The 19,444-nt window shown below is 38.8% G+C and overlaps 3 pseudogenes; 2 read left to right on the top strand and 1 right to left on the bottom strand.

The window, feature by feature from the left end:
* The window catches only part of LOC130679665 (olfactory receptor 11G2-like), a 33,486-nt pseudogene extending 28,971 nt beyond the window's left edge, over positions 1 to 4,515 (top strand).
* Positions 4,516 to 6,985: 2,470 nt separating this feature from the next.
* On the top strand, positions 6,986 to 12,604 carry LOC118909886 (olfactory receptor 11G2-like; annotated as a pseudogene).
* A 3,777-nt stretch (positions 12,605 to 16,381) lies between these two features.
* On the bottom strand, positions 16,382 to 17,376 carry LOC130679666 (olfactory receptor 11G2-like; annotated as a pseudogene).
* Between the last annotated feature and the right edge of the window lie 2,068 nt (positions 17,377 to 19,444).

A 19,444-nucleotide genomic window follows, 5' to 3' on the forward strand; every position in this document is an offset into this window, starting at 1 on the left:
TGATAAAATTCCGAGGTAAATCCATCTGGCCCGGGGGTTTTGTTCTTTGGTAGTTTTTTGATTACCGCTTCAATTTCGTTGCTGGTAATTGGTCTGTTTAGATTTTCTGTTTCTTTTTGGGTCAGTCTTGGAAGGTTGTATTTTTCTAGGAAGTTGTCCATTTCTCCTAGGTTTCCCAGCTTGTTAGCATATAGGTTTTCATAGTAGTCTCTAATAACTCTTTGTATTTCTGCGGGATCTGTTGTGATTTTTCCTTTCTCATTTCTGATACTGTTGATTTGTGTTGACTCTCTTTTCCTCTTAATAAGTCTGGCTAGAGGCTTATCTATTTTGTTTATTTTCTCGAAGAACCAGCTCTTGGTTTCATTGATTTTTGCTATTGTTTTATTCTTCTCAATTTTATTTATTTCTTCTCTGATCTTTATTATGTCCCTCCTTCTGCTGACCTTAGGCCTCATTTGTTCTTCTTTTTCCAATTTTGATAGTTGTGACATTAGACCGTTCATTTGGGATTGCTCTTCCTTTTTTAAATATGCTTGGAGTGCTATATACTTTCCTCTTAAGACTGCTTTTGCTGCGTCCCACAGAAGTTGGGGCTTAGTGTTGTTGTTGTCATTTGTTTCCATATATTGCTGGATCTCCATTTTGATTTGGTCATTGATCCATTGATTATTTAGGAGCGTGTTGTTTAGCCTCCATGTGTTTGTGAGCCTTTTTGCTTTCTTTGAACAGTTTATTTCTAGTTTAATGCCTTTGTGGTCTGAAAAGTTGGTTGGTAGGATTTCAATCTTTTGGAATTTACTGAGGCTCTTTTTGTGTCCTAGTATGTGGTCTATTCTGGAGAATGTTCCATGTGCACTTGAGAAGAACGTGTATCCTGTTGCTTTTGGATGTAGAGTTCTGTAGATGTCTATTAGGTCCATCTGTTCTAGTGTGTTGTTCAGTGCCTCTGTGTCCTTACTTATTTTCTGTCTGGTGGATCTGTCCTTTGGAGTGAGTGGTGTGTTGAAGTCTCCTAGAATGAATGCATTGCATTCTATTTCCTCCTTTAGTTCTGTTAATATTTGTTTCAGGTATGTTGGTGCTCCTGTATTGGGTGCATATATATTTATAATGGTTATATCCTCTTGATGGACTGAGCCCTTTATCATTATGTAATGTCCTTCTTTGTCTTTTTTTACTTTCTTTATTTTGAAGTCTGTTTTGTCTGATACCAGAATTGCAACACCTGCTTTCTTCTCTCTGTTGTTTGCTTGAAATATCTTTTTCCATCCCTTGACTTTAAGTCTGTGCGCGTCTTTGGGTTTGAGGTGAGTCTCTTGTAAGCAGCATATGGATGGATCTTGCTTTTTTATCCATTCTATTACTCTGTGTCTTTTGATTGGTGCATTCAGTCCATTTACATTTAGGGTGATTATTGAAAGGTATGAATTTATTGCCATTGCAGGCTTTAAGTTTGTGGTTACCAAAGGTTTAGGGTTAGCTTCTTTACTGTCTTACTGTCTAACTTAACTCGCTTGTTGAGCTATTATAAACACAATCTGATGATTCTTTATTTCTCTCCCTTCTTATTCCTCCTCCTCCCTTCTTCATATGTTGGGTGTTTTGTTGTGTGCTCTTTTTAGGAGTGCTCCCATCTAGAGCAGTCCCTGTAGGATGCCCTGTAGAGGTGGTTTGTGGGAGGCAAATTCCCTCAACTTTTGCTTGTCTGGGAATTGTTTAATCCCTCCTTCATATTTAAATGATATTCGTGCTGGATACAGTAGTCTTGGTTCGAGGCCCTTCTGTTTCATTGCATTAAGTATATCATGCCATTCTCTTCTGGCCTGTAGGGTTTCTGTTGAGAAGTCTGATGATAGCCTGATGGGTTTTCCTTTGTAGGTAACCTTTTTTTTCTCTCTGGCTGCTTGTAATACTTTGTCCTTGTCTTTGATCTTTGCCATTTTAATTATTATGTGTCTTGGTGTTGCCCTCCTTGGATCCCTTGTCATGGGAGTTCTGTGTACCTCTGTGGTCTGAGAGGCCATTTCTTCCCCTAGTTTGGGGAAATTTTCAGCAATTATTTCTTCAAAGACATTTTCTATCCCCTTTTCTCTCTCTACTTCTTCTGGAATGCCTATGATTCTTAAATTATTTCTTTTATATTGATCACTCAGCTCTCTTAAAATTCTTTCATTCCTGGAGATCCTTTTATCTCTCTCTGCATCAGCTTCTCTGCGTTCCTGTTCTCTGTTTTCTAGTCCATTAATGGTCTCTTGCATCTCGTCCATTCTGTTTTGAAGTCCTTCCAGAGCTTGTTTTATTTCTGAATTCTCCTTCCTTAGTTCTTGCATATTTCTCTGCAAGTCCATCAGCATGGTTATGACTTTTGTTTTGAATTCTTTTTCAGGTAGACTGGCTAAATCTATCTCCCCAGATTCCTTCTCAGGGGAAGATGTAGCAGATGCCGAAGCTGTCTGGGTTAGTCTTGTCTGAATCATATTTTTTTGCCTTTTCATGTTGACAGGTGCTATTGACTGTCAGCTGGGAGGGCCAAAATTTTCACTTACTACTGGCCTTTCTTTACTGGGGCAACTGCGACCCCTAGTGGCTTGTGTTGGGTAATTGCGTGTAGAGTGGGTCTTTGTGTCTTGCCTGGCCGGAAGGGAGAAATTTCCCTTTCTGTGGGCGGAATTTGTCTCAGGCTGCTTCTCTGCTTTCGCAGCGCCCGGTGGGGTGATGGATGGGGGGGCTGCTTGACTGTTTGCCTCCGTGAGGGGTCTCAGAGCTGTTGCCCAGGGGGTTAGTGCACCCGGTTTTCCCTGTAATTTCCAGCTGCTGTACTGTGACCTGGGTTGTTTCCGTCAAGCTGTTAAGTCCCTGTCCCTTTAAGACTTTCAAAAAAGCCCCCGCTTTTCTTTGTCACAGGGGCATCAGCTTCAGCACCCGCTCTGAGGTCTACCCCCTGTTCTCCCAGTATCCAGGGCCCCCTGGGCATATACTGTGTCTGCGCTCTGGCCCGGATGGCTGGGGCTGGGTGTTCGGCAGTCCTGGGCTCCGTCTCCCTCCCGCTCTGCCTATTGTTCTCCCGCCGGGAGCTGGGGGGAGGGGCGCTCGCGTCCCGCAGGGCCGGGGCTTGTATCTTACCCCCTTCGCGAGGCGCTGGGTTCTCGCTGGTGTAGCTGCAGTCTGGCCACTGTCCTGCGTCTTCTGGTCTCTCTTTTAGGGCTAGTTGTGTTTGTTGTATTTTCAAAAGTATATATGTTTTTGGGAGGAGATTCCCACTGTCCTACTCACGCCGCCATGTTGGCTCCGCCCCGCTGTTGTTCTTATAGGCTAAAATCAGAAGAAAAAGCTCTAGAGGAAATATTTAAATTAAAGTAATATTTAAAATATTATTAATAATGGTGTTCTTCTAATTGTCTTCCAACAGTGCTGTTTTGATACAAATTCTTCATGTTGACTAAATATTAATATTCCATTTTATTCTTTACTTATAATACTCCTACTTCCAGTGAGAAATTGAGGTATTATGGAGAACTGAATAAAATAGGATACTTTTAATATGTAGTTTTGATTATGTCTGTGCACATCACAGGTTAAAGAGAAATGCATGCTTTGCAAATAATAATGTCACTGCTCCCATTTTTAAATTCACCCCTATAAGTTTCCTGTGTAGTAAAGAAGCAGAAATTCTCCTTTTTGTTTTTGTTCTCCATCATCTACATCTTGACTTTATTGGGCAACAGTACTATTATCAGTGTTACATGGTGGGACCAAGCAGCTCCACATCCTCATTACATCTTATTGGCCAATTCGTCTTTCCTGGAAATCTGTGACATCAATTCCAGTGTGCTCAGCATGTTGTCAAGCTTCCTATCCAAGACCAAGACCATCTTCTATATGGCTGTGTCCTACCATTCTACATCTTCCTCTTTTTATGCCACAGAACCCTTCTTTCTGGCTCTTATGGCATTTGATAGGTGTGTTGCCATCTGTCACCCACCATACTACCCCACCATAACGACTGGGAAGTCTGTGGAACCCTATGTCTGTTTGCTGGATGGGTGGCTTTTTCTGGTTGATGAACCTTACCACTCTTCTTTCCCAAGTTTCATTTTTCTGGTTCAAATGCCATTGATCACTATTTCTGTGATTGTACAGCAATGCTGGGCATATCATGTGTCCCTGTCTCCAAGACAACTCTGACTTATAGCAAGTTCAGCGCTTTGATGACCTTCATCACTTTGTTCTCCATCCTGTGTCCTACAGTCTGGTCCTTTGAGCTGTGGTTCGGGATCCCAAAGCTTCAATAGGAAACAAGACCTCCACAAGTGTCTTCTACCTGGTGGTGGTGTCCTTTCTCTATGGCTCAGTCATGGTGATGTGAGCCCAGAGACAGGCAGGCAGCCAGGGCTGCAGAAGCTCTTGATCATGTTCTACTCAACTGTGACTCTACTCTTAAACCCTCTGGTCTACAGCCTCAGGAATAAGGAGATAAAGGTTGCCCTGTGGAAAGTTATGTGTAAAGTTTAAAAATAATTCCTGAATGGGCGATACTTGGGTGAGATAAAATTCCTTTTAAGTTCTGTTATAAAGAATTAAGAAAAAGTGTACTTAAAAGGAAAGATATTAAATCTATAGTAAATGTTTCCACCAGAGAATTCCTTAAAATTCAAAGCTTGTTTTTATTTCTTATTGATTGAGTGACTGGGAAAATTACTCAAATTGTTATTTGTTTTCCCAATTTTAACTGGAGATGATCCTAATAATCATATCTATATCATAGAATATTTGAGCTAAGTGAGTTAATATCTTCAATCATTTATAACAGTGCCTGGGACTCAATAAATATTATATAATATGTTGTTATCAGTAGTAATTACACCAAAATTTATTTCACATTATTGTTGCCAAATATGAGCTTCAGCAATTTTTTTCTAAACTTTTACATGATAATCCTATTACATTGTTGTAAAGAAAAAAGTGCCCATTTTTATGGGAAAGAGTTTTTTGATTCTTGGAATATCTGTATAAATGCAAATAAAAGTTATTTCTGGTACATTCTCCACATTTCCTTGTCTTAGAAAAGTGATTTGTTCAGAGATTGATGAGGACTATCTTCTGGTAACATCTTATCAAATCAAAACTTGTATTCCCAGTTTTTAGAAAGGGCATTTTTGGGGGGTGGTTCGAGAGATCATATATAAAATATTTGTAAAATGCAAAAGACAGCCAAAAGATAAACCAACCAAATGTCCATCAGTGGATGAGTGGATAAGTAGAATGTGTTATCTACATACAATGTAATGTTATTCAGCCATATAAAGAAAGGAGATTCTGAAACCTGCTAAACCATTGGTTAACCAGCCAGTCACAAAACAACAAATACTGTATGACTCCACTCTTAGAAATTTCTAGAATAGTCAAATTTGTAGAGACTGAAAGTAGAATGGTGGTTGCTGAAAGTAGGGGCTGGGGGGAAAGGAATGGGGAATTATTAGTTAAGGGACACAAGTTTTCCATTTTGGAAGATGAAAAGAGTTATGGAGATGGATGGTAGTAATGGTTGCTCACCAATGTTAATGTACTTAATGCCACAGAACTATAAACTTAAAACTGTCGGGATGGTAAATGTCATGTTATGTGTGTTTTACCACAGTTAAAAATAATTTTAAAAATGCAAAGCACATTCCCAATGTCAATTTTTTTTTATCATTGTCCTTTAACACTTTCACTGTATTCTTTTCCAGCAGCCCCAGCAGCTATTCTTCTTTGTGTCTGCATTTTCTTTTCCTCTGTGATGTTGCTGTTACAGCTTCTTCTCAGTAATAAAAGCTATGGAGAGTAGGATCTTTCCCTTCAAATCGCTAATACTTTTTCACTCCCCAACTCGGTCACTGCCCTGCCCTCAAAGGTGCTCCTTTGCTTTGCTCCTTGATGACCCGTAGTGGTCACAAGGAGGCAGCCACTCCCTTCTCCCAAAGGCAGACTTCCTTATCAGGGATTTCCTTCTACTCCAGTGCGCATGACTGTTAGAAACTGCATTATCACCAGGGATAAAAGTAACGAAAGGAGTGGTGTTGGTTCTGGGACAGGTGTGTAAGGTAAAGTCCATCCAAGGTGTGCAAACCCTTGATGCCTAAAGAAACTTGCTCTGACTGCCCAGTGTTGTCCACTTTTCGGGTCTCAGGCAGAGCCTTTCCTGAAGCTCAGAAATACCTCCTAGCTGAGTCGACTGGATTCTGCTTTGGATCACACGCTTCCTCAGCTGTGAGCAGCAGCTGTGATATGTCTGAGGGCAAGGAGCTCATCCCCAACCTCTGTTCTAAGGACAGAAAGGCTATGGCAGAGCTGTCCTCCAACAGAATATGGTCACACATGCAAGCAACATATACAATGCAAAATTTTCTAGGTACCACATAAAGAATTAAAAAGAAACAGTGAAATCTATTTTTGTAACAATTAGCCCAGTGTATAAAAATATTATTTCAATATGTAATCAATATAAAATTAACTTGTTATTTTGCATTCATTTTTTTCATACTAAGTCTTTCAAACTGAGCTGAATATTATACTTACAGCACTTTTAATTTGAACCAGCCACACTTCAAGTGCTCGGTAGCCACATGTAGCTGGTGCTTACCACATCAGACAGTGTAGCTCTACAGCTTCTTATGTTCTCCTTTGTGTGAGAGTGGGAGGGAGTGGGGTGAATTAGGGTTAGGAAGTTAGAAGTTTTCCAAATAACCTTAGATAAGTGGCTTATGTGTTTTCTTTATTCTCTCTCCCTTCCCCTTTGTCCTCTCCCTCAAAGGGAGATTCAGCTTCAAAAACATGGCTCTTAAAGAAGAGGGAGGGATTTCTCTGTTACTGCTTGGAAGCAGTAATAGAGAAAGGAGGACCCTCTTTTAGTTACCAGTGGACTCCATTGTTCAGGGCCATTTTGGGAAAAAGAGCACAATGGAATTTATACTGATGCTCTCCACAGCAAATAGTTATAGAAATGTTAATGGAGAAGACAGAGAAGGATACTGGGGTACTAGGAGATGGCAGAGCTCTGCAATCCCTCTTCAGTCTTGCTGATGGTAGTGAGGTTAGAGGATGTGCAGTCTCATGCATGAAACTCTGGGGCCTGCAAAAGCTTCTTAAGTTCAAATAATGTTCTAAGCAATATACTTGGTATCATGATACAAGGAACTCTTCACTTATGGGGGCACAGATGTGTTAACATTCCAGCTAAAAAAATGGTAAAGGGGAAATACCAGGGGACCAGAGGAGCACAGAGAAGGACTAAGAGTGTAAGTTTGAAGGGGCATAGGTGGGATGTGTCAGAGAAGGGTTTACAGAGAGGTCAATATATCAGCCTAGTCTTGAATGACAAGTTGGTGGTTTTATAGAGGAGAAGAAGGGAGAGTGAGTGATTATGTTACAAGCAGAAGGAGTAGCATATAGAATTGCCTTAGTGTATGAGTGTAGAGTGAATGTTGGCATCCTGAAAGGAGATGAACTTAGAGGTTCAGGAATTTAGATATACTAAAGAGGTTGAACTTGGTCCTATAGGCAAGAAGGAAATATTTAATGATTGAAAGCAAGGAAGTGACATGATAAGATTTGTATTTTTGAAAATTTGATGTCTGTAAGTATAGATTCTGTGCTGTTCAAAGCCACAATATAGCTCCTTTTCTCATCAAATGTGTTGTGAGCTATCCAATTAGCTATAGGGGATGAATTCAAATTATTCTTATTGCTTCAATCTTTTGAGAAGTTTACAATTCCCCTTGAAAATACTGCCAACACCTCAGTCTTACAGAATCAAGGCTGGAAATTTCTGTATTCCAATAACATTGTCAGAATTTAAGTTTAGTAGCTTGATATTTCAGTCAGTTAGGTATTCAGTTAAGACATTCCAATTCTAATTGAAAAGTGCCCAGATGGAAATCCTGGGCCTTTCACCTTAGACTCTAAATAGTGGAATAGTCCCAGGGGCTTCTACTACATACTTGGCATTTGAGAACAATTTAAATAACAACAACACCACAATAATAAGTCCCTTACATTACTTCAAGCCCTCTGTAGCATATTTCCATGGGCTGTTAACTACTGAACACAGAATGTATGACAATGTTTGTGTTGGATGTCACAGAGCACTTATGAGCCAGAGAAAACTACTCAGTGCATAGTTTAAAGGTAAAAAAGCTGTGTGCCAGAATATGGAGCCCATCTTGAGAAATTAGAATATAAAAATTCTCCAACAAATGTGTGATTTGTAAGATGTGTGTGAATTCCAAGGGTAACACCCTGGTTTAGTGACAGATCTAGTGAGTTCTGAAGAATGACATGTCCCTTATATGTACATATTTGAACAAAAGGAAAGCTAGGTTGGCTCTATAATAGCTTGTGGGTAGTTAATGTGGTTCCCCAGGTCTTTACTTAGTGTGGTCATTAGCTTTGTGTACTTGAGAATGGAGATTGTATGTTTGAAGGGTAGATACTGGGTCATGTTGGATGAAAAGAGATTCTTAAACTTAAGAATATTTTCCATGTCCTCTCAATTGACACTGACATACTTCATCATAATGGAGGCATTAAATATATTCATTTATAAGGTCCAGTTTGAAGAACTAGGCCAGCAGTACAGTATTAAAAGCTATGCTTGGTGCTTAGGATGGAGAGAAAGGTAACAGTAGTGATGAAAGCTCTGACACCTCTTTGGAGGGAAATGTGGCCATGGTGATCAAAATTTTAAATGCACTGTATGACTCAAAATTTTCATTTCTCAGACTCTAGCTTCCATAAACATTGTTCCCTCAATTCTCTCTGCTATTTTGGTAGAAAGTTGAAGGGAATAAGCCACAGGTATATACATTTTGATATAGTCACCCACAGATTGTTTGGTTTATACATTTATTAAAATGTAAATATTTGATTCAGTGAGTCACACTATTGTTCTCCTAACAACTTTTTTTCAGTGGGTCACATATGAAAGGTATTTATTTACTACCTACTTAAAATACTAAGGGATAGTCCTGATTAGACAGGTGATTGTTCTTCAAGTGATGTTCTGGAACTTAATCTTTTTCTATCTTTGGCTTCATCATCTTTAAAATTTGGCTTCCTAGGTCAACATGCTTAATTACAACAGAAAGATCATCAAAGACCATGCATAAGTAAGGCCTGAAGTGTTGCACATTAGTTTTAATTACAATCTATTGACTAGAACTGTGTCACATTTCACACCTAGAAATGTGAAGGCTTAGAAAAAATGTAACCTTACTTAGGGAAGGGGAAATGGATTTGTTTCTGTCACACAATTAATGTCTTAACTTCTTGGCTGACCAACATCTATCCTGTCTGATTTATATGTGGAGAGAGAGAAGGAGTTTGTAAAGAATGTAGATAGTTTTGTGGATGTCTGAGAGTAGGTTCATTCTGAATTTAGTGGATACACCTCATGTCTAAAAACTTTGTTAGTGAAGAAGTAATTTTTTAACATCAGAAGATGCAACTCTGAAGGGAAAAATACTGTGTTCATCTAGAATATGTGTACATGTACATTCATGTGCATGTGTGTGTGGGTATACATGTGATTGTGTACACATTCATGTAGTTTTCATCTCCATTATGATAATCACTGAAGATGAAACATATTCAAGTTGGCAGGGTGCACACATTTCTCTTGGGGTTGCAGTCACTAGAGAAAGTCTTCAGTCAGAAGGGATAAGTAATGGGGAATGGAGAGATCTATGGCACGTTCTATTCTCTGAGTAAAACCTTGAAGGAAACTTCCTGAGAAAGGAATTAAAAGGTGTTTTACTAAGGACATGATACCCTAGGCTCCTGGGATGTATTAGGATGAGTGGGTATGGGCATATGGAACAGTAACCTCTTTCCTATGTCTCAATGTCCATTTCATTTTATATATTGATATGAAAAGGCATACATTTTCATGATTATTTTCCTTTACAAACACTGTTCCTATTATACAATTTATAAGATGTGAGATTAAGGAAATGTTTTTTGTCCAATTATCATTTTGTCTTTGCAGGTCATCTTTCAAAGCACTGTATTCTTAGCCAACAGGAAAAGGGGAATATTTTTCAATTCTTTGGCAATAATTTAGATGATTCTCTTGTTTACTGTTCTCCTTCACACAGATGATAGCATAACAAATCAACACCCACTGTGTGTGGCTTGTAGGAGAATACTTTGTAAGTAGAAGCTAATCTACTTAATGGAATATAATACTCAGATTCAAAAGAGTTAAAAGAAAATAGAGGACTGGAGAATCAAGTGGGATCTTGATGAGAGAGATACCCAAAGACAAGGACAGGAGTGTTACTGTCGGTTTGTTGATCTGGGGTAACAGAAGGCCCTTAGCATGGGTCCTTTGTGCTGGAAGGGGTTTTCTCCCATGAGGCCTCAGAGGTGAGAGGACAATCAGAAGAGAGCTAGTGAGTATTACTGTGGCAAAGAGAAAGTGAGCTCTGTCTTCCCTGTGTCTTTCTCCTCTGCTCTATGAGCAGCATTTAATTACCTCTGCTGATTTTAAAGACCTGGAGATTAGGTTCCTACCAATGCACATCTCTTGAATCCAGCCTTGGTATCTTTTTGACTATACATTACCCACCCTGGGTTAAGCCCTTCATGCTTTTCCCCTGGACTATTGAAATAGTTTTCTGATAATTTCCATATAATTTCATTACTCTGTAACAATCAGGCAAATTGTCTTGCAAATGCAGCTTCCATAAACCTTCTGTCATTTTACTCTTCTAGACCAAGTCCACTTGTTTTCTGTTGACTAGTAAATTAAGTCTGAACTGGTCAGACTAGCAGTGAGTGCTGTGCCACATGGCCTCATCTTTGTGCCTTATATCCCACTATTCCTTTACAAGTACTCCAACTTCCACTCATTTGGACTCTTCTCTTAACATGTCTTGTATGCAAATCTTTCCACATTATTGTAATATGCTATTATTGTTCTGCCTCCGTCATTATCCTTGGAAAATTCTGTCTTTTGCTAAGATCCATTCGTTTCTCAAAAGCCTCTTCTCATTTTTTCTAACTGAATATAATCCTGTTCCACATGACAAAAAAACTTTCACCTTGATTTGTCATATTCTGTTTCTGGTTCAGTGGCAGCACCGGCAGTGCAGGTGGATGGGTGCTGTCATCCACTCCTTGTTCTGTACCAGCTCTCCATGAACATGCCACAAATTAACATACCATCTAAGTAAAAAGTTTCCTGGCTCTGCAAATGAGTTTCTAAGGTAAATCTCTTTAGATCTCTTCCAATCAGTTTTAAGCTCCTAAACTCCCTCCCTACAGAAATTCTGGAGCCACCAATTTGTTGTCTGAAATTGCTTTGAATGAGAGATATTTGATATAAGGTCCAAAAGAACAGGGCCTCTGCATTGTTATTCATCATCATTTCCCTGGCTCTAGAACAGTGCCTGGCAATAATGAGTATGGAATAAATGTTTTTGCATAAATGAGGAGGAAATGAGACAAAGAGAAAAGAACAAGTCACCCCTCCAAAGGGAATAATATCGTAAACCCACATTGAGGAAAATAAACACATAGCTCTTCAGGAAGAATAAAAATAGTGTGTTTCTGTGTTTCTTCCTGCCTCTGTCATTTCAACAGGTCACACTAACAAGGACTTTGGAGACTACTGATTTCTCTGGGTCTGTGAGTAAGCTCACCCTCCTGGGCTTCCCCTGCCACAGGGATATCCAGATCCTCCTCTTTGTCCTTCTCCCTCCTCTACCTTCTGGCCCTCCTGGGGAATGTCCACCATCTGTGCTGTGTGGTCAAACCGGAAACTCCACACACCCATGTACATCCTCCAGGCCAACTCCTCCTTCCTGGAGAGATACCTGCTATGTCAGTTCTGATCTGCCCAAGATGTTGGCCAACACCCTCTCCTAAGACCAGTAGCATTTCCTATGCTGGCTGCCTGCCCAGTTCTCCTTCCTCTTTTCTGTGTATGCTCCTGAGGTCTTATTTCTGTCAGTGATGTCTTTTCACTGATTTCTTGCCATTTGTAGATCTTTGCACTCTCCCACCATAATGGCCCATTGCCTGTGCACTTGCTTAGTGCTCTTCTGCTGGGCAGGGGGCTTTCTCTGGTTACTGTCTCCTCTGACTCTAATATCTCAGGGGTCCTTCTGTAGTCTAACCACCACTGAACATTTTCTCTGTATTCTGGCACCTTTTCTGGCACTGTCCTGTGCTCCAAGATCTAGAATTGCTTTGATCTGTGGCATTATTAGCTTTCTCTTCTTTCTCACCTCCCTGCACATCCTTGGCACTTGCTTCTGTGTCCTAAGTGTGGTGCTACAGGTGCCCCCAGGCTCAGAGAGGAACAGGGCCTTCTGTGCTTGTGCCTTCCACCTTGCTGTGGTGTCTTTGCTCTATGGCTCAGTGAGTGATGTATGTTAGCCCAGGTTCTGGAGATTATCCTGGGATGCAAAAGTTTGTGACCTTGTTCTATGCTTTGGCAACCCCATTCTTTAATCCCCTGATTTACAGTTTCCAGAACAAAGATATGAAAGAGGCACTAAAGAAAATTTTGAATGTGTTATTGTGGGAAATCTCTAAAGGATTCAGAAGTCAAATTTAATATAATGCCTCATTAATGCTTAGGAGGATGGAAGATAATGAGACAAGTGAGATCATGCTTTTTCCCTCTTTGCTTTATTTTCATATATTGGGAGGATGACTTTTAAAAATTCATTAGACTCATGTTTTAAGTCTTAGGTACCTATTACTGTTATATTCCAGTTATGCTTGTACCTTAGGTAGACTTCCTTATTTTGAAATCCAACAATAAGATTTTCATATATTTTTGAGTTCCTAGTTTCTCTTCTGGTTTTTATTACATACTGCTTGATGTATTTCCACATCCTCAAGTTCTGCCTTCACCAAAGCGAGCTCTTTTTTACAGCTTAGCAAATGTTAAATGTACTGCAGACACATAAATAGTTAACCAACAATCATTCAGATAACCAGACTTTTAAAAAACCCTCAACAACAGGGACAATTTTAAAGCATTACTTTTACATATTCCATAATTCCATGTATAGTTTTGCTTATCAACAAGGGTACCAAGTGAGGTTATATTGACTTGACTGACTCCCCACTCATTGCTGATGCCATCACTTAGGAGTTAGGTCTCAAGTTTCTGTAGACAGACACATGAGGGTTAGTTAAGACTCAGTATAAACCAAAGAGCTATAGAATTTGTGAAATCATTACCAACTGGGCCTAAGGTGCAGTTATTTTCTCTGTAAAATTCTGGATAAGTGTTCCTCAGAGGTAATTTATAACCTTCTAATTTCTTATATTCTAGAGTAGTAGTTTGATTTATAGTATTGCACTTCATGAGGAAACCTTGGGCTAAAACTTTGTTCTGGGATAACAACATCACGAGGTTTACTTCCAAATCCTAGTCAAACATTTATAACCTCTTATCGGATATTTTTAATTGGAGCTCTACTTCAAGTTCAGAGGTTGAATCTTAAATTTGCTAATCTTGTAAAATTAACTCTAGCCATCCTTATTTGCTAATGGCTCCACTGATCTATAACCTGAATTTACAATCTTAACATTTATAATTCTTCACCATCTCATACCCACCCTAATATTGTTAAATTCTGTGGGATTATCCCTGTGATCCTTTGTCATCTTTACTTATCATTTTTGTCCATGTTCTAGCATTCCATACCTGTGAAGGCATAATAATTTCATAATCTCTCTGTCCCTGATATCACCCATGTCAAATTCCAAAATCAACTTCTTAAACCTCCTTTCTATCACTCCCTGCACTTACTTATTCTCTACTTACACAGATTTTGGACACAAATCCTAAATTATTATTTATTTTTCATTCACTCTTTCTTTTTTTAAATGGATATATGTCATTATTAATTTATTCAAACCCATAGAATGTACAACACCAAGAGTGAACCCTAATGTAAACTATAGACTCTGAGAGATGATTATGTGTAAATGTAATTTCATTAATTATAACAAATGTACCACTTTGGTGCAGGATGTTGATATGGGGGAGCCTATGCATGTGTGGAGTCAGAGGGCATATGGGAAATTTCTGTGAATCTAAAACAACTGCTCTAAAAAACAACTATAACTGAAACAACTACAACTAACAAACTATATATATATTTATGGACTTAATGTTCTCCTCACATAACCATAAATTTGCTAGTAGTCTATCCTTAGCCATTGCTCTGTGCTGGATCTGTAACATTTAGCTTGTAGATCCTTATCTTCATATTTGTTATTTCGTGGTTACAAGGTGGCTGCTCAACATTCAGGTATTTCCCTGTTCCAGGCTGGAAGAACATGAAGCAAAAGCCTTCCCAGAAACTCTCAAGTTTGGTGCTCGTTGGTCAGAACTATGTCACATGACAAACCTAGCTGCAAGGAAGGCTGAAGAAGCAAGTGCTTTTACCTGGACTCATGAGACTATGAACAATCAGGATTCTTTTACTAAGGAAAAGGGGATGCACTTTGGGTGGACAATAACAATCCCTGCCACAGAAGAATCTAATTTCTCTAGTCACCTTAGACATAATGAAACTCAAACAACTGGGAAAACGGACCTTTGAAAAATATGAAAAAGTTGAAGATGGAAAACATGCAAAATTTCAAGAAGCTGTCACATTCGTAAATCTTACTAGAGGCAAATAGGACTGAGAACTGTTTATTCTCACTTGAACTCAATTTTTAAAAATTATAATGGTATTTTTGTAAACAATTGGTACAACTGAACTTAATAATAATGTGTTCTAATGATCAGGAAAATATTGAGCAAATAATGTTTGATTATAAAAGTGCACCTATGGGTTCAAAGTTGAGGAAAACAGGTTGGAAGAGAAAAGACCAAAGAGAAAAAGCTGTTTGGGTCCTAGTTTTCTGTGAACACTGTCAGCTAAATGGGCATCGCTAATGAATTTAACCATCTTCTCCCAAGGAATATATAAATATTTCTCCCACCCTGATAATTAGAAAGGAGTCAGTTGAATCATGGAGACCAAAGATTGTGTCAGCCTGCTAAGAGGAAATGACATCACCCTGCCAGTCGTTCATCTTGGGGCTTGGTGTGTCCTTACAAATGGAATAGAGTGGGAGAAAAGAGAAGAGAAGCAGAGAGAAGAGAAGGGAAGAGAAGAAAAATGCATCATTTGTGATAAGGGTGGTATTGCTCTAAGAAATTTCTGTTTCAGTTAGATATGCATATGTTGTGGGTATAATTTAAGATTTATTTCTGTAGATTGTGATCAAAGAAAGAGCAATTTCTTAGCAGTAATAGGACATCTAAGAGCAGCCATTACATAGGTCACCAAAAAGGAAACCCAATCTTAAACACAGCACAAGAGCTCAAAACAAGAAATGAGCCCTAAAATGTTGAAGTCAAATATAGAATAATGTAGTCTCCAGACCGGTGGAATGTGTAGAAAACAACAGGAATAGCAATAAACAAGACTATTTGTAAAAAGGGTGGCAAATCTTTATCCTGTCATAATCATCTTAATGCCTGATGAGTTGGAGGAGATATGACACTTGAGAACAAGGACAAAAACCAAGTTTCCCCCAAGAAGGGAACAATACAGTGTGAAAGAACTTCAGAAAAGCCTGAAGACCATCATTCTGAGCAGCCACCCATGAGAGGTGCCATCCTAGAAAGAAAGGATCAGCAGTTAAACAAGATCATGCTTGCAAAAGTCCCATGCAATCAGCTGTGCCCAAATTTCTCATACTTTATTTCTACTTTCAGTAAAAACATGTTTCATTAGTACTATTTGACTCACATTCCCTAGTTAATGCAGTACAATCTTAGTTTTAGAATCTGAGTTTAAAATTATCCTACTCATTAGTTGCCCATTTTTAGGCACCAGTCAGTCTCCCCTTGAAAATTTCCATGCCCACTACAGCTTATCATAATATTTATTTTCTAAATTCATGGCATTTTTGAGTTCTGTCAGATACAGTCTTATAAATAAAGTAATTGAATTTTTGTGAGCACAGTGAGTAGATGGTGTATCTCATTATAGAAAAACATGTAATTGGAAAGGACAAAATTTTTGATAAATCTGAAACAAAATAGTATTAAGATTAAAGCCAAGATACACGTAAGAGGCTTGAGTCTTAGTTTTGTACATACCAACATGAGTATGTTATTTTTAGAACTTAAAAAAACCTTTAAAACAGAGAAATGATACATTGGTGAAAACTGTACAGAACTTTCTTACAGGAGATCTTTAGGACTGTGGGTATTTGCTCTTAAGATAGGATGAGGGCTCTTTGTGTTTAATGAATCACAGTTCTATGAGAGTAAGGAATAAAACACCCAGACATGCCCAGAAAATCGTTTTTTTTATGAGAAAAAAATTATATTTCTGGGAGAATAGTGACATAAAATTTTATATTGTTTTTCTGTATTTTTAGGAATTTCTTTTGATGGTGCTCCCAGGACTTTCTTCAGTGCATCTTTCCTATCTTTATTCTGGAGGCTATAGATCAGAGGATTAAAAAATAGAGTTGCCATAGAATAAAACAAGGTCACAAATTTCTGTGTTCCAAGATGGCCCCTGGAGCCCTGGATTCACATTACCATGGCTGAGCTATAGAATAGGGAAACCACCAAGGAATGAGAGGCACACGTGGAAAAAGCTTTGTTCCTGCCTGAGTCAGCTGGGACATGATGGCATACAAAACTAAGGTATGTGACCCAAGAATGTAGAGGAAGGTGATGAAGATTAGAGAGCTTACACAATGAGAATGAGTTTGGGAACTGGGGCACAGGACAGTGTCAGCAATGGTCCCAGGTCACAGAAAAAATGGTCAGTGATGCTAGGGCCACAGAAGGGATCCCAGGACATACGAACCTCAGACATCAGTATGGATGGAAAGCCACCTGCCCAGCAGCAACTACTAATAGGGCACATAGATGGTGATTCATGGTGGTGGGATAATGCAGAAGTTGGCAGATGGCAAGGAACCTAGTAAAGGACATTGCAGACTGAAGGTAGCCTTCAGCACCACACATGAGAAGTAGAACTGGAGCAGGCAGCCAGTGTAGGAGATGCTTTTGGTCTGGGAGGTGATGTTGGCCAACATATTGAGCACATCAGAACTGACAGAGCAGATCTCTAGGAAAGAGAAGTTGGACAGGAGGATGTGCACGGGTACGTGGAGTTTCTGGCTTGACCACACAGCACAGATGACAGATGTGTTCCCCAGGAGGGCCAGAAGGTAGAGGAGGGAGAAGAGCACAAAGAGGAGGCTCTAGATAGGGCTGCGGCAGGGGAAGCCCAGGAGGGGGAGCTCACTCACAGACCCAGAGATGTTACTGGCTCCTGGGCTACTCATTCTTCTAATCTAATCTATGTAATGAGCAGTAAAAACTATTATTTTAGCCATTTTCTCCTTCTTGAAAAGTTATTTTTATTTCTTATGACTCCTATATATTCCTTTAACACCCTTTCCCAAAAAGACACAATATGGGTTCTAAATTAAATAATTTGTTTCCCAAGGGTCTGGCTTAGCCCAACAAGATCAGGGTCCTGGGAGAACCTGGCTCCACATGTTCCTATATGTTCTCACGCCCCTGCTATACCATTTTTCAGAGTATAAATTTCACTAATATCATGTAACATAGAGTCCAAATTATTTTTTCCATTTGCATTTAAATGAATTATTCTTCAATGTATAGTTTCAAAATATACACACTCATGCATTTACACACCTAAGTTGTTTCTTGTTGCAAAGAAAATTTTTATAATATTTGGGAAAATTGCAAGAAAAATAAAAATTTAATCTGAAATTGAATTAGGTCAGTACAAAAAGAGCATCTTTCTTACTATATTGTCAAATACACAGTATCTTCAGGAGATCTGTCCTAGATAGCTCTGTTGAATGAAGCAGGATGCTGAAGATGCTACCATAAATTCCATTCTATCAAGTGCTTATTAGCTTCTTATAGGTTGTATTTAACTTCTACTTGCTGAGCAAGAGCTAGTTTGATAGAGAAAAAGGGTCATAGTTAGCATCATTTTCTTGCTAGGAGATCCTGGCTCTCAAATAGAAAAATAGCAAAAGGCAGATGGAGAAGAGCTGTCTCAGCTCAGATGCCTCATTATCTTGTTACTGCATGGTGATGAATTAGCTTATGTAAAAACACAATAAAAAAGGAAACAAAAGCATGTATTTAATTCTAAAACTATGAGAGGATTACACCAGCACTGAATGTTAGTGTCAGAAGGATCTCGAGAGATTATCAAGCTCAATTTCCTCATATCACAGAAACTGAAACCAGGGAGGTTAGATCAATCCAAGGTCACCTTGTCTTTTGGTGGGAAAAGCAGGTCTAAAACAAAATGTTTGGATATTCAGTCCAGAACTTTTTCTATAAACCTTGCTTTTGTGGACCCTACTTTTCTGTCAGCTCAGATGGCTACAAAAGTATATGGTGCATGTGTTACAGCTTTCCCTCCTTTGAGCCAGATTCCTATTTATACTGAAGAAGGACTTTAACAAGGCTAGTAACCCAAGCTGGAAATCTCTAGCTTGTATCCTCCATCCCTCTTTAACCTGCCCTGTGTCCTAATTCTTTTTTATGACATGAACTCATTTTTGGCCACTTTCTTTAAAAAACATTTGACTTCTAAGATCATAAGTGTATCAACAACTACTGTCATGTAATAATATTTATTGTGACAGTCCCTTAACATTCATTATCCCATTAAATTTTACTCCCCTCTTCTTTCCAGTTCTGGAGCCTTAGAAATAAAAACCCAAAACACCTTCACATTTCTAAATGTAGCACTGAATTTTATTGTCCCTCTGAGTATGTTGAATTTTATTGTCCCTCTGAGTATGTTGTCCACCCATTTTTTATGCATAGCTGTCAGCTATGTGTGTATTAGCTGTTTTTCCTTACTGTATCTGATTCACTTTGTTCACATGCAACTTGCTTATATCCAGTTACCACTTGTGAATATGGAGGATTAACCTCAGGAAAGCTGAGTTAGGAACTGAGGCTTTATAATATAGGACAAGATTATTTACATATTTCTCACAGTCTTTCTCTGTAGTTTACCTCAGGTATATCACCTATGATGATGAGGCAGGTTATCTTCCAGGCTAGCAGTTTGCATCAAATACCAAAGGAAGACCAACTATGAAAAAGAGTTTTATGTTCCTTCAGAAAGACCAAACATGGCCTACAAACAGGCTGGTGAGTTGAAATAGGAAACTGTAAACCATAATTCCAAGGTTGTGGGCTCCCTGGAGGAAGCTTCGGACAGGAAATTCAGTGATTGTAAGGGATGATATGGTGCTTTAAGCCAAAACTAGACAACCTAAGTCTTCTATATTTGAGATTTAATTTAAGTGCATGTAGTAAGAGCCCCCACAACTCTTTATTTTTAATTTTTAA

This window comes from Manis pentadactyla, chromosome 11 (assembly GCF_030020395.1).
Source record: "Manis pentadactyla isolate mManPen7 chromosome 11, mManPen7.hap1, whole genome shotgun sequence".
In the NCBI taxonomy this organism is placed as follows: Eukaryota; Metazoa; Chordata; class Mammalia; order Pholidota; family Manidae; genus Manis; species Manis pentadactyla.